At 39.1% G+C, this 13,570-nt stretch overlaps 1 pseudogene; it reads left to right on the top strand.

Moving 5' to 3' along the window:
• Positions 1-7,807: 7,807 nt before the first annotated feature.
• LOC113622408 (60S ribosomal protein L7 pseudogene) lies at positions 7,808-8,528 on the top strand (annotated as a pseudogene).
• The last annotated feature ends 5,042 nt before the right edge of the window (positions 8,529-13,570 follow it).

Here is a 13,570-nt window from a genome sequence, read left to right as displayed (position 1 = left end):
TTTTATGTTATTTTTTATTTAAAAGATAAAAGGGTGAGATTTTTATTTCTGAAAAAGAAGATAAGACTTGGAAGTTAAAGATCTGCTACTTCCAGGCTATGTGACCTTGGACAAGTTCCTGAGTGTCAGCACCCTCAGTTGCAAAATAAGGTACATACAGGACTGTCACAACGGTTAAATAAACTAACATATATAAAGTGCCTGACAGAGAATTAGCACTCAATAAATGTAGCTGTTTTATTGTAGTTGTAGTCTTGTATTCCTTTCTGAATCCCCAGAGAGCAGCTTAGTGCAAGGCACAGAGTCATTGTTTATTAAGTGTTTGTTAAATGAATGAATTCAACAGCCATTTAGAGTGACAACTCTCAAATCCAATGGTCCTAAAAGTAATATGTTGTATTCAAAGATCCCAGCTCTTAAGCCAGACCAGAAATTACTTCCTTACCTCTCTGAGCCTCCAGTTTTCTCCCACGGAACATAAGGTTAATATAACAGCAGTAAATGAAATAAAGCAGATAAAGCATTTAGCCCCATGGGGCCAGGACAGTGGAATGCGCTGAGTAGCCATATTAGAAAAACATATAAGAGGAGGAAGCTTAGCAGACATGAGAAAATTACAAAATTTCCAGAACTTTACCAGGCTCTGTGCTCCATGATGTCATTCTGAGATCCATGATTAGCTCAATTTTAAGCTTTAGCTTTCATTACTCAGTCCGAGATTCCATTATCAGTTTAGCCACAGTCATGTGGTACCACACCCCATCCAGGCCTCTCCAAAGCCCAACAGAATACCAGCCAGCCAGCCCTGCTTTCCCTTAAGGAACTGCTCTCAAAAAACCTTAGGCCCCCGCCAGGCCCCCAAAATAACTCTATCACAACATCACCTGCAACAAACTCATGAGACATCCTATTATCAAATGCTTACCTGTGTGCCATGCACTGTAAGACTTTTACATACATTATTTCATTTAAAACACCCCAAATACCTATGATATGAGCAACATTATTATTCCCATTTAAAAATGAGAAAACTGGGACATCCCTGGTGGTCCAGTGGCTAAGCCTTCACGCTCCCAATGCAGGGGGCTTGGGTTCGATCCCTGGTCAGGGAACTAGATCCCACATGCATGCCGCAACTCAAGAGTTCACATGTCCCAGCTGAAAAGATTCTGCATGTCACAGCTAATGATCCCGAATGCCACAATGAAGGAACCCAAATGCCACAACTAAGACTCGGTGCAGCCAAAATAAAAATAAACAAATAGATATTAATTTTTTTTAAATAAAAATGAGAAAACTGAGACTTGGGAGGTTATGGAACCAGATTAGTATTTATCCAAGTGTGTTATCTAAGGCTATTTGCTGAGAGTTGTCTGTTCAGGAGGCTGTCGAAATCATCCCTAAATCTTGAAAATCTCCACAATTCAACTGATTAAACCCATGCATAACAGATAATGTAATCAATCTTTGGGAGTTTTCAAAAACCAAGAATCTAATCAAACTGACCTGGGATGAGGATTAGGGTGGATTTGGGAAGAGTGTTCTAATCTAATCAGTAATCCATTCCATTGTAACCTAATCAGACAAAGAGAGATCTCAGACAGAAACATTTAGTGAAGGCCATTCAAGAATGTCTTTGTTCAAGAATTTCAAATGTTACCTCTTCCTTCAGGTGGAAGTGGTTCTCCACGTATGGTCTGAGGCTCACCAGTGAGTCAGCAAACTGGCCATGCTGACAGCTGAGAACAAATCCTGGAGTGGACCAATGCTGTTCAATTCCACAGACTTTCACTCTCTTACAGCCAACTGCTATTGGGTGATAAATGTTACTATAATATTGTATTTGTAAACTGAATATAAAGCATTCTCAAGCAAAGTTGGGACACCCCCGATTTTCTGGAAAGATGCTTTGTTATCAGTGTCGATTTGCTTTGCTTTTTCAACTGTGTTACACTTGTGTTTTTGTATATTTGTAGACTCTCCCTTGGGTTGCACTTCCACTCTTTGTTTTGGTACTTGGGTAATTGTTACACTGTTAACATTTCCATTGTCATTCTGTTTTTTAGCAAATCTTGGTTATTAGAGTGCTTTTCCCATAGGAACAGAGGAGGGAGGGAGGGTTTGGGCTTCTAACATTGGTGACTAAGTAATTCCGATCAACTCTCCCACTGAGGAAAACTAGAAAACTGGAAAAATCTGAAAATCTCTTCTTGAAATCATTGGAAAGTTAACAAGTTAGTGAAGAATTACTGAGCCAGGATCTGGGAAAGGAGAGAGATTGAGGAATGTAAGCCCCATAATTAGGACTACTTTTCCGGGTGGGGCATTTCTTGAGACATAGTTTTCCTGAGAGGTAGCTAAGAGACAGAATGATGCTTACAACAGCCTTGGGTACTTAGCAGAACAGAGATTGGAGTCCAGAACCTGCTGAGAGAAAGCACCTAGTAAACAGCTCTCACTTTGGATTGGGATCCCAACAGACTGTACCCTAAAAGCAAAGGTGAATAGAGTAGACAAGCTCTTACAAAGATTGAAACTCAACTTCAAAACATCTCAAACACTGAAATTGTCTTAAAGTGATCCCAGAGTGCCAGTGCCCAAGAACCTGGCAGAAAACAAAGTGAGGGACTTCCCTGGCAGTCCAGTGGTTAAGACTTCGGCTTTCAATGCAGGGGGTGCAGGTTCGATCCCTGGTCAGGGAGTTAAGATCCCACATGCCTCATGGCCAAAATACCAAAACATAAAACAGAAGCTATATTGTAACAAATTCAATAAAGACTTAAAAAAAAAAAAGTGGTCCACATTAAAAAAGTCTTTAAAGGAAAAAAAGAAAAGGAAACAAAGTGAATCCTCTCTAAAGATATCGTTATCTAGGCCTCAAATTATTTTTATGAACACTTATGCAAATATAATATTCAGTGAACAAACAAAAATAATCACGCATACTAGGAGACAAGATAACATGAACAAAAAATAACAACAACGAAAGACAATTGAAAAGCATGCAAAAGAACCTCATATTGAAGTCATCAAATTGTTTGTTTGTTCAAGAAGATAATGGAAGATGGATAATTCTGACAGAAAACTGGAAATTACAGACAAAAGCCAATTCTATGACAGAAAAATATAATAGAAATTAACAACCCAATGGATTGGGGTTAACAGCAGATTAAACACTGCTGAAGAGAGAATTAGTAAATTTAGAGGTGGGAAGAAAATATCCAGAATGAAACATAAAGAGGCAAAAACGGTAGGAAAGAGAGAAAGGATAGAGTTACAGAGGAGAGAATGAGACTGTTTAACATACAGGGCACTGGAAAACTGAAAGGACAGGAAGGAAGGAGTGGGGCAGACGAAATACTTGACATGAAAGGGCTAATTTACCAAAACTAATGAAAAAAATAAAGCCACAGAGTCAAGAAGCACTATGAATTATAAATAAGAAAAACCTGAGGAAAATTAAAACTGGTATGTCGGTGAGGGTTGAGAGGATGGTGACTGTCTTTTCACCCATCCTCCAGAGACATGGGGTCAAATCAGGGAAGTGGGAAAGCCTTAATGAAAACAAAACTGAAGCAAATTCAATACATGCGAGAAATGGAGGAAGCAAAGTATAGTTTTGACCAAAAAAAAAGGAAAGGAAGGAAGAAAGAGAGAAAAAGAAAAGCTAATACCAAAGAAAAAGAATTAGAAAGTTTATTAATAAAATCCCAGAACTAAAGTTCTAGACAATACGTCCATAAATGACCTCACAGAGGAATCTGATGGCATATGAAAAAGATGTAACAGCACTGGCTTGTTAGGAGATGTCAGTATAGATAGATTTTAGAAACTGATAGGAATTAAATAAACATGAGTATGAGTTTTAAGGTTAAGGCAATTCCCAAAAAATAAAATAGCATTTATAACTTTCAAGCTAGCAGAAGAAAACCTCATCATGCAAAGTACAAATATATATATATATATATATATATATATATATACACACACACAATCCTATTTACTACATAGGAAATAGGAAATACAAAATAACATAGCAGGAAAAAAGTCTTAAGAGTAATTCCAATAAATATTGAAAGATTTGGGAATTCCCTGGTGGTCCAGAGGTTAGGACTCTGTGCTTCCATTGCAGGGGGCCTGGGTTTCCATCCCTTGTCGGGGAACTAAGATCCCAAAAGCCAAGCACCAAGTGGCCTAAAAAAAATCTGAACAACACAAAAAGCTCATTTTACTGGCTATATGTAGAATTCTATTCTCAACCAACAGAAAATCATACTTTTTAAACATACATAGTAAATGTTTAAAAATAGAACATGCATAATACTATAAAGGAAGCCACAACAAATTCCAAAAAATCAATATCATATAGACCATGTTCTCCAACCATAAGATGTGAAAGTTAAAACCTTTTTATTGTTGAAAACTACAAATTCTATAAGTTGGACACTATAAGATTACATCTTTAAGCAACCACTGTGTTTTTTAAAAAGTATAAAGGAAATAACTTAGAAACAAATAATAAGGAAAACACTGTGTGTCAAAATTTGTGGGACAGAACAAAAACAGTATTGGAAGGAAGTATATATTGACAATTTTATTTATTTATTTTTAAAATTTATTTATTCTATTTATTTATTTTTGGTTGTGTTGGGTCTTCGTTGCTGCACACGGGCTTTCTCTAGTTGCGGCGAGTGGGGGCTACTCTACATTGTGGTGCGTGGGCTTCTCATTGCAGTGGGTTCTCTTGTTGTGGAGCATGGGCTCTAGGCACACGGGCTTCAGTAATTATGGCACTCAGGCTCAATAGTTGTGGCTCACAGGTTCTAGAGTGCAGGCTCAGTAGCTGTGGCGCACGGGCTTAGTTGCTCTGTGGCATGTGGGATCTTCCCCAACCAGGGCTCGAACCCATGTCCCCTGCATTGGCAGGCTGATTCTTTTTTTTTTATGTATTGCATTTTTTTTAATTCTTTTTTTAAAATTTATTTTATTTATTTATTTTTGGCTATGTTGGGTCTTTGTTGCGGTGCATGGGCTTCTCACTGAGGTGGCTTCCCCTGCTGCAGAGCACAGGCTCTAGGCACGCGGGCTTCAGTAGTTGTGGCACGTGGGCTCAGTAGTTGTGGCTCACGGGCTCTAGAGCGCTGGCTCAGCAGTTGTGGCGCACAGGTCTAGTTGCTCTGCGGCATTTGGGATCTTCCCGGACCAGGGCCTGAACCCGTGTCCCCTGCATTGGCACGCTGATTCTTAACCACTGCGCCAACAGGAGAGTCCCTATAACTTTTTCTTATACTTTTAGATAATTTTATATCTAAAGATCTTATACCCTATTAGATTTACTCCTGTGTCATAGTTCTGTTGCTATTTTAATGTTTTCTTTTTATAATTACATCATATGAAGTTACTGGTGTATAGAAGAGCAATTGGCAATTTTGTATACAGACCTTATAATCAACTACCTTGCAATATTCTTCTATTACTCTAGTAAATTGTCTAGAGATTATTGTGTTTTTTAATGAAAATAATCATGTCATATGAGTATAATGACAATTTTATCTCTTCCTTTACAATAGTTATGCCACGAACCTCTTACTATTTTCTTATTGCACTGGCTAGGGCATCCATCACATTGTTGAGTAGAAATAGCAATAGTTGGCATGTGTATCAGGTTTATAATTTTAAAGGGAATGCTTTTAAAGCTTCCATATTTATGATGACATTTATTGTATGTTTTTTATAGGTGCTTTCTTCGGGTTACCATTCTATTTTTAATTTATATTCAATTTTGTCAAATACTTTTCCTGCATTTATTGAAATGTTTATATGGGTTTCTTTTTCCTCTTTAATCTGTTATTACAGTAAATGACATCTATAGATACTCTAACATGTATATATATTATTCCTGTGATGACCCCAACCTGGTCATTGTATTTATTTCTTTTATTCATTATCGGATATTATTCACTAATATTTTGTTTAGGATCTTTTCACCTATATTCACAAGTAAAATGTATTTGTAATAACTTTTCCCTGTTTTAACTTTATCTGAATTTGGTATCAGGTTATATTGGCCTCATCGAGTTGGCAGGAGGTGGGTATTCCCTCTTTTTCTGTGCTCTGGAAGAGGTTGTATAAGATGATCTGTGTATAAGAATAATCTGTGGCTTGAAAGTTGACAGAATTTGCCTGTAAAGCCATCAGGGCCTGGTGTTTTCTTTGTTGGAAGTTGTTTACTGCTCCAATGTTTAAAAACCTTTCATTATGAAATAATGATAGATTCACAAGAAGTTGCAAAAAAATGTACTGGAAGATCCTCTTTACCCTTCACACCCAGTTTTCCCTGATGGTAACATCTTGCATAACTATAGTACAATATCAAAACCAGAAGATTGGCCTTGGAGCAACCCACATGGCTTATTCATATTTCACCAGTTTTACATGCACTCATTTCTGGGTGTATGGGTGTACACTTTTATACAATTTTATCACATGTGTGGACTGGTGTAACCACCACCACAATCAAGGTACAAAACTATTTCATCACCACAATGATCCTCCTACTTCCCCTTTACACCTATAACCACTCCTCCCCCCACCCCTTATCTAACTGCTGGCTACCACTAATCCGTTCTTCACCTCTGTAATTTTGCTATTTCAAGAATGTTATATTGGGACTTTCCTGGTGGTCCAGTGGTAAAGAATCCTCCTTACAATTCAGGGGACACAGTTTTGATCCCTGGTCAGGGAACTAAGATCCCTACACCACGGGGCAACTAAGCCCACCCACTGCAAGTACTGAGCTCATGCACCTCAACGTGAGAGCCTGCACGCCACAACTACAGAGCCCACATACCCTGGAGCCTGCACACCACAACTAGAGAAGAGAAAACCCACGCGCCAGAACTAGAGAGAAGCCTGCGTGCCGCAACTAAGACCCCATGCAGCCAAAAATAAATAAATAGATTCAATGAAGAATTTTAAAAATATATATATTGTATTAGTGGAGTCATACAGTATGTAACCATTCGAGGTTGGCTTTTTTCACTCAGCATAATTCCCTTCGGTTCTATCCATGTTGCATGTATCAATGTTCTTTTTCATTGCTGAATTAACTAGTATTCACTGGTATTGCTAAACCATTGAATTCAACCATTGAAGGACATTTTGCTTGTTTCCAGTTTTTGGCTATTACAAGAAAAACTGCTATAAACAATTGTGTACAGATGTTTTGTTTTGTGAACATAATTTTCATTTCTCTGGGATAAATTCTCAAGAGTATAATTTTAATCATTATAAGATTACTTGCCATTTGGGTTTTTCTTGAGTCAATTTTAATTGTTATATTTGCGAGGAAGTTGTTCATTTCATATAAATTTGGAAATTTATTGGCATAAGTTTACAACAGTTTTCTCTTAATATCTTTTATTTATTTATTTTTTTTTTGCGGTACGCGGGCCTCTCACTGTTGTGGCCTCTCCTGTTGCAGAGCACAGGCTCCGGACACGCAGGCCCAGTGGCCACGGCCCACGGGTCTAGCCGCTCCGCGGCATGTGGGATCCTCCCAGATCGGGGCACGAACCCGTGTCCCCTGCATCGGCAGGCGGACTCTCAACCACTGCGCCACCAGGGAAGCCCCTCTTAATATCTTTTAAATCTAAGTTTTCTCTGTAGTTATAGCCCCTTTATTATTTACAATATTATTTATTTGTGCTTTTCTTTCTATTCTCATTAAATCTCACAAGAGATGTGTTTACTCTGTTAGTTTTTTAAAAAGAAAGACATTTTTTCTTCCTCTTTTACATCTGGAACCATGGAGGGTGCAGAAAAGGAGAAAAAGCTTCCTGCTGTGTCAGAAGCCCTTAAGAGTGAAGGAATTTTACAGAGCTGCTGATCAAGCATCTAAAAAAGAAGTTTGCCCCAAAAATGCTGTGAAATGCAAGGAGGAAGCTTACCTTACAAAAAAGCTAAGTACTATCACAAGGAATATAGGCAGACGTACAGACTGAGATTTGAATGGCTAGGATGACAGGAAAAGCTGGCAACTTCTATCTACCTGAGAAACCCAAATTGGCATTTGTCATCAGTATCAGTGGTATGAGCTCAAATGTCCGCAAGGAATTTCAGGTTCTTTGCCTTCGCGGGATCTTCAATAGCACCTTCTTTGAGCTCAGGTTAACACTGTGAGGATTGTGGAACCATGTATTGCCTGGGGGTACCAGAATTTGAAGCCAGTAAATGAATTGATCTACAAATGTGAGTTATGGAAAAATCAACAAGAAGTGAATTGCCCTGACATATTAACACATTGATTGCTTGATGTCTTGGTATATTTGGAATCATCTGAGTGGAGGATCTGATGCATGAGATTTATACTGTTAGAAAACACTTCAAAGAAGCAAACAACTTCCTCCAGCCCTTCAAATTATCTTCTCCGACAGGCAGAATGAAGAAAAAGACCACCCATTTTGGAATGTGGAGTTGCTGGCAACAGAGAAGACCAGATGAACAGGCTTATTAGAAGGATGAACTAAGGTGTCTACCATGATTATTTTTATAATCTAGTCAGTTAATAAAAAGTGACTGATTTCAAATTGAAAAGCAAACAATTTTTTTACTTTGGGTCTTTTTCATTGATTTCTACCATTAATTATTTTGGTTATTACATCCTTATGTTTCTAGGTTTATTTTATCAATTTTTTCTTTTACATTTAGGTCATTAATTTTATCTTTTATTATTTTCTGATACAAACATTTAAAGCCATACATTTCCCTTGAGACTCTATTTTCTCTGCATCCTACAAATGTTAAATGTAATATCTTTATAATAACTTAGTTCTATGTATTTTTCTATTTCCAATGTGATTTCTTCTTCTTCTTTTGTTTTTTTTTTCTGCGGTACTCAGGCCTCTCACTGTTGTGGCCTCTCCCGTTGCGGAGCACAGGCTCCGGACGCGCAGGCTCAGCGGCCATGGCTCACAGGCCCAGCCACTCCACGGCATGTGGGATCTTCCCAGACCGGGGCATGAACCCGTGTCCCCTGCATCGGCAGGTGGACTCTCAACCACTGCGCCACCAGGGAAGCCCTGATTTCTTCTTTGACTCATGATTTATTTGTTTCTTTTTAAATTTCTAAATATATTTGTTTTAACTTTTATTTAACTTTAATTTTTTAATTTAACTTTTATTATCTTCTAATAACTTCTAACAATAGTGTTGTGTTTTTTTTTTTAATGGTTTTTAATTGTGTATCTCCCTTGCTGTAATTTTTCAAAAAGAAGTTTCAACTAAACCAAATTAATAAGAACAGGTAGCATATTATCTTTCTTTTTTTTTATGAATTTATTTATTTATTTTTGGCTGCGGTGAGTCTTTGTTGCTGTGCATGGGCTTTTTCTAGTTGCAGCCAGTGGGGGCTACTCTTCCTTGCGGTGCGCGGGCTTCTCATTGCAGTGGCTTCTTGTTGCGGAGCACCGGCTCGAGGTGCGCGGGCTACAGTAGTTGTGGCTCGCAGGCTCTAGAGCGCAGGCTCAGTAGTTGTGGTGCACGGGCTTAGTTGCTCCATGGCATGTGGGATCCTCCCGGACCAGGGCTCGAACCCATGTCCCCTGCATTGGCGGGCAGATTCTTAACCACTGCGCCACAAGGAAAGTCCCAGCATATTATTTCTTGATAACTTTTACCTCATTGCATCAAATTTGTGTCCTCTTGAAATGTTTATTCTCTTATTTTTGAAGTTATGTACTAAAGTTCTAAATATTATGACTGATTTATACTGTAAGATGTACAGTTTATAAAATGATACTTAATATCCACCCAATATCCAGGATCTAAGATATTGTGTAAATTAAAATAAATGACCACAGAATATATTTATTGGGGAAATAATATTAATAAAACATCCCAGTTGTGTTAACTCTGCTTTTTGTTTTGTTTTGTTTTGAATTTTATTTTATTTATTTTTTTATACAGCAGGTTCTTAGTTATCTATTTTATACATATTAGTGTACATATGCCAATCCCAATCTCCCAATTCATCACATCACCACCACCCACCCCCGTGTCATGTTTTTATGATACCTATTTAAATCTGTTGAGACTTGCTTTATGGCTAGCTAACAGCTCTATTGAGGTAAAATTAACATACCATACTTGCCAGATAAATAAAAAATCAAAAGTTTGATAATACACTGTGTTGATTAAACTGCGAAAAATTCAGCACTCTCATAAACCACTGATGGAGCTATAACTTGTCACAACCTCTAATGGAATATAATTGGACAACATCTATAAGAATAACAGATTCATAACATATTCTTAGAATTAGCAATTCAAATCTAACATTTTATTCTACAGAAATATTTGCACATATGTAAAATGGTATAGGTACAGTTACTCACTGAAGCATTTTTTTGTATAGCAAAAAATTAGAAACAATCAAATAAAATATTATGTAGCTACCAAGAAAAATTCACCTAACATACAATTCACCCATTTAAAGTGTACAATTCAATGCTTTTAAGTGTATTCACTGGTATCTGCAATCATCATCACAGTCAATTTTAGAGCATTTTCATTACCTCAAAAGGAACCTGGTACCATTAGCCATCATCCTCCTGACCCCCCATTTTCCTTATCCCCAGTCCTAAGCAACCACTAGTCTACTTTCTTCTCTATAGATTTCCATAGTCAGGAATTTTCTATGATTGGAATCATATCATACATGGTCTTTTGTGACTGGCTTCTTTCATTTAGCAAAATATTTTTAAGGTTCATCCAAAATGTAGTATGTATCAGTACTTTATTCCTTTTATGGCAAAATAAAGTCCTTCCATTGTATGGATATACCATATTTTGTTTACCCATTTGTCTATTAATGGGTATTTGGGTTGTTTCCACCTTTTGGCTGTTTCTGTGTGGACATACGTTTTCATTTCTCTTGTGTGTATACCTAGGGGTGAAATTGGTTCGTTACATGGGAACTCTGTTTATGTTCCTTGTTTGAGAAACTGGCAGACTGCTTTCCAAAGTGTCTGAACCATTTTACATTCCCACCAGCAGTGTCTGAGAGTTCATATTTCTCCACATTCTCACCAACACTTGTGACATAATTTTTGTAAAAGTTCAAAGAACTTGAGAAAAATATATAAATTCTCTAATAGTTGAATGCATTATTCTACATATGTCCGTTAGGAAGAGTTGGTTAATCGTATGGTTCAAATCTTCTTGAACTCTGCTGATTTTTTTATTTTTGTCTTCTTGACCTATCATTAATTGGGAAAGATGTATTGAAATCCTTCCATATGATGGTGAATTTAGCAATTTCTCCATATAGCCTATTAATGCTGGCTGTGTGTATGTTTATGCCATCTTCTTAGGAGCATACATGTTTAAAATTTTTATATGTTATTTGTGAACTGAATTATATAGTGGTCCTCTTTATCCCCAATGATGCTTTTTGTCTTAAAGTTTATTTTTCTTCTGACATAAATATATCTTTACAAGATTACTTTGGTTAAAATTTACCTGAAATGTCTCTTTTTTCTCTTCCATGGCCTCATGAATTTTGCTTTTTTTTTTTTTTTTTTTTTTTGCGGTACGCGAGCCTCTCACTGCTGTGGCCTCTCCTGCTGCGGAGCACAGGCTCCGGACGCACAGGCTCAGCGGCCATGGCTCACGGGCCTAGCCGTTCCGCGGCATGTGGGATCTTCCCGGACCGGGACACGAACCCGTGTCCCTTGCATCGGCAGGCGGACTCTCAACCACTGCGCACCAGGGAAGCCCATGAATTTTGCTTTTTTAATCCAATCTGACAAACCCTGACTTTTACCTGGTGAGTTTTGTCCCTTTTTGCTTATTGCAATTATTAATATATTTAGACATTTCTACCTTCTCTTTTATTTAATTTGACCTCCAAATTAAACCTCTTTGAATTTAAACCTGATATTTATATTGTTCCTCTAACATGAGAACTTTAGCATGCTTTCATGTTCCTTTGTGTCTCTTCACCCATCATGATGATATTCTCCAAAATTTTAATAGTTGGCCATTATAAAATATGTTTTCCTTTTTGAGGGAGAGGAAGGTATTCAGTTTTTGTTTTTGTTTTGTTGTTTTAAGACTACAGCAAGGGGCTTCCCTGGTGGCGCAGTGGTTGAGAGTCCGCCTGCCGATGCGGGGGACGCGGGTTCGTGCCCCGGTCCGGGAGGATCCCACATGCCGCAGAGCGGCTAGGGCCGTGAGCCATGGCCGCTGAGCCTGCGTGTCCGGACCCTGTGCTCCGCAACAGGAGAGGCCATAGCAGTAAGAGGCCCGCGTACCGCAAAAAAAAAAAAAAAAAAAAAGACTACAGCAAGGACTTCCCTGGTGGCGCAGTGGTTAAGAATCCGCCTGCCAATGCAGGGGACACGTGTTCGATCCCTGGTCCAGGAAGATTCCACATGTGGAGCAACTGAGTCCATGTGCCACAACTACTGAGCCTGTGCTCTAGAGCCCGCAAGCCACAACTACTGAGCCTGCGTGCTGCAACTACTGAAGCCCATGCGCCTAGAGCCCGTGCTCCGCAAGAGAAAAGCCACCGCGATGAGAAGCCCTCACACCGCAAGGAAGAGTAGCCCCCACTCGCCACAACTGGAGAAAGCCCACGCTCAGCAATGAAGACCCAACGCAGCCAAAAAAAAAAAAAAGACTGCAGCAAACCTTTCTATAGACCTTGGTTAACCTTACTTCTTACAGTATCTCCTGGATTTGTTTCTCGAATTCTCTCCAAAAACATTTTTTTTTAATATTTATTTATTTTGTTGTAAGGGCTCCTTAGCTGCAGCTCGCCGTCTCCTTAGTTGTGGCATGCAAACTCTTAGTTGCAGCATATGGGATCTAGTTCTCAGACCAGGGATCAAACCCGCGTCCCCTGCATTGGCAGGCGGATTCTTTTTTTTTTTTAATTAATTAATTTATTTTTGGCTGCGTTGGCTCTTCATTGCTGCGTGCAAGCTTTCTCTAGTTGCAGTGAGCGGGGGCTACTCTTCATTGCAGTACACGTGCTTCTCATTTTGGTGGCTTCTCTTGTTGCGGAGCACAGGCTCTAGGTGCAAGGGCTTCAGGAGTTGTGGATCATGGGCTCTGGAGTGCAGGCTCAATAGTTGTGGCGCACCGGCTTAGTTGCTCCGCGGCATGTGGGATCTTCCCAGATCAGGACTCGAACCCATGTTCTCTGCATTGGCAGGCGGATTCTTAACCACTGCACCACCAGTGACGTCCTATTTCCCACTATCTTGATTTTATCACTGTGATCCTAACCCCACAGGTCTGGGCCATGACCCCAGATTTCTGCAACGAGTGGCCAGGGGAAAACTGAACCAAAGTGATGGTGGAGGGGAAACAAAAGCAGAATTTAAACTGCTTTTTTTTTTTTTTTTTTCCCGTGGTACGCGGGCCTCTCACTGTTGTGGCCTCTCCCGTTGTGGAGCACAGGCTCCGGACGCTCAGGCTCAGCAACCATGGCTCACGGGCCTACCCGCTCCGTGGCATGTGGGACCTTCCTGGACCGGAGCACGAAGCTGTGTCCCCTGCATCG

This window comes from Aethalodelphis obliquidens, unplaced genomic scaffold (assembly GCF_003676395.1).
Source record: "Aethalodelphis obliquidens isolate GAN/ISIS:26980383/991018 unplaced genomic scaffold, ASM367639v1 scaffold9, whole genome shotgun sequence".
NCBI classification, from domain to species: Eukaryota; Metazoa; Chordata; class Mammalia; order Artiodactyla; family Delphinidae; genus Aethalodelphis; species Aethalodelphis obliquidens.
The sequence above is the reverse complement of the archived record's forward strand: the minus strand, read 5'-3'. Positions and strand labels throughout refer to the sequence as shown.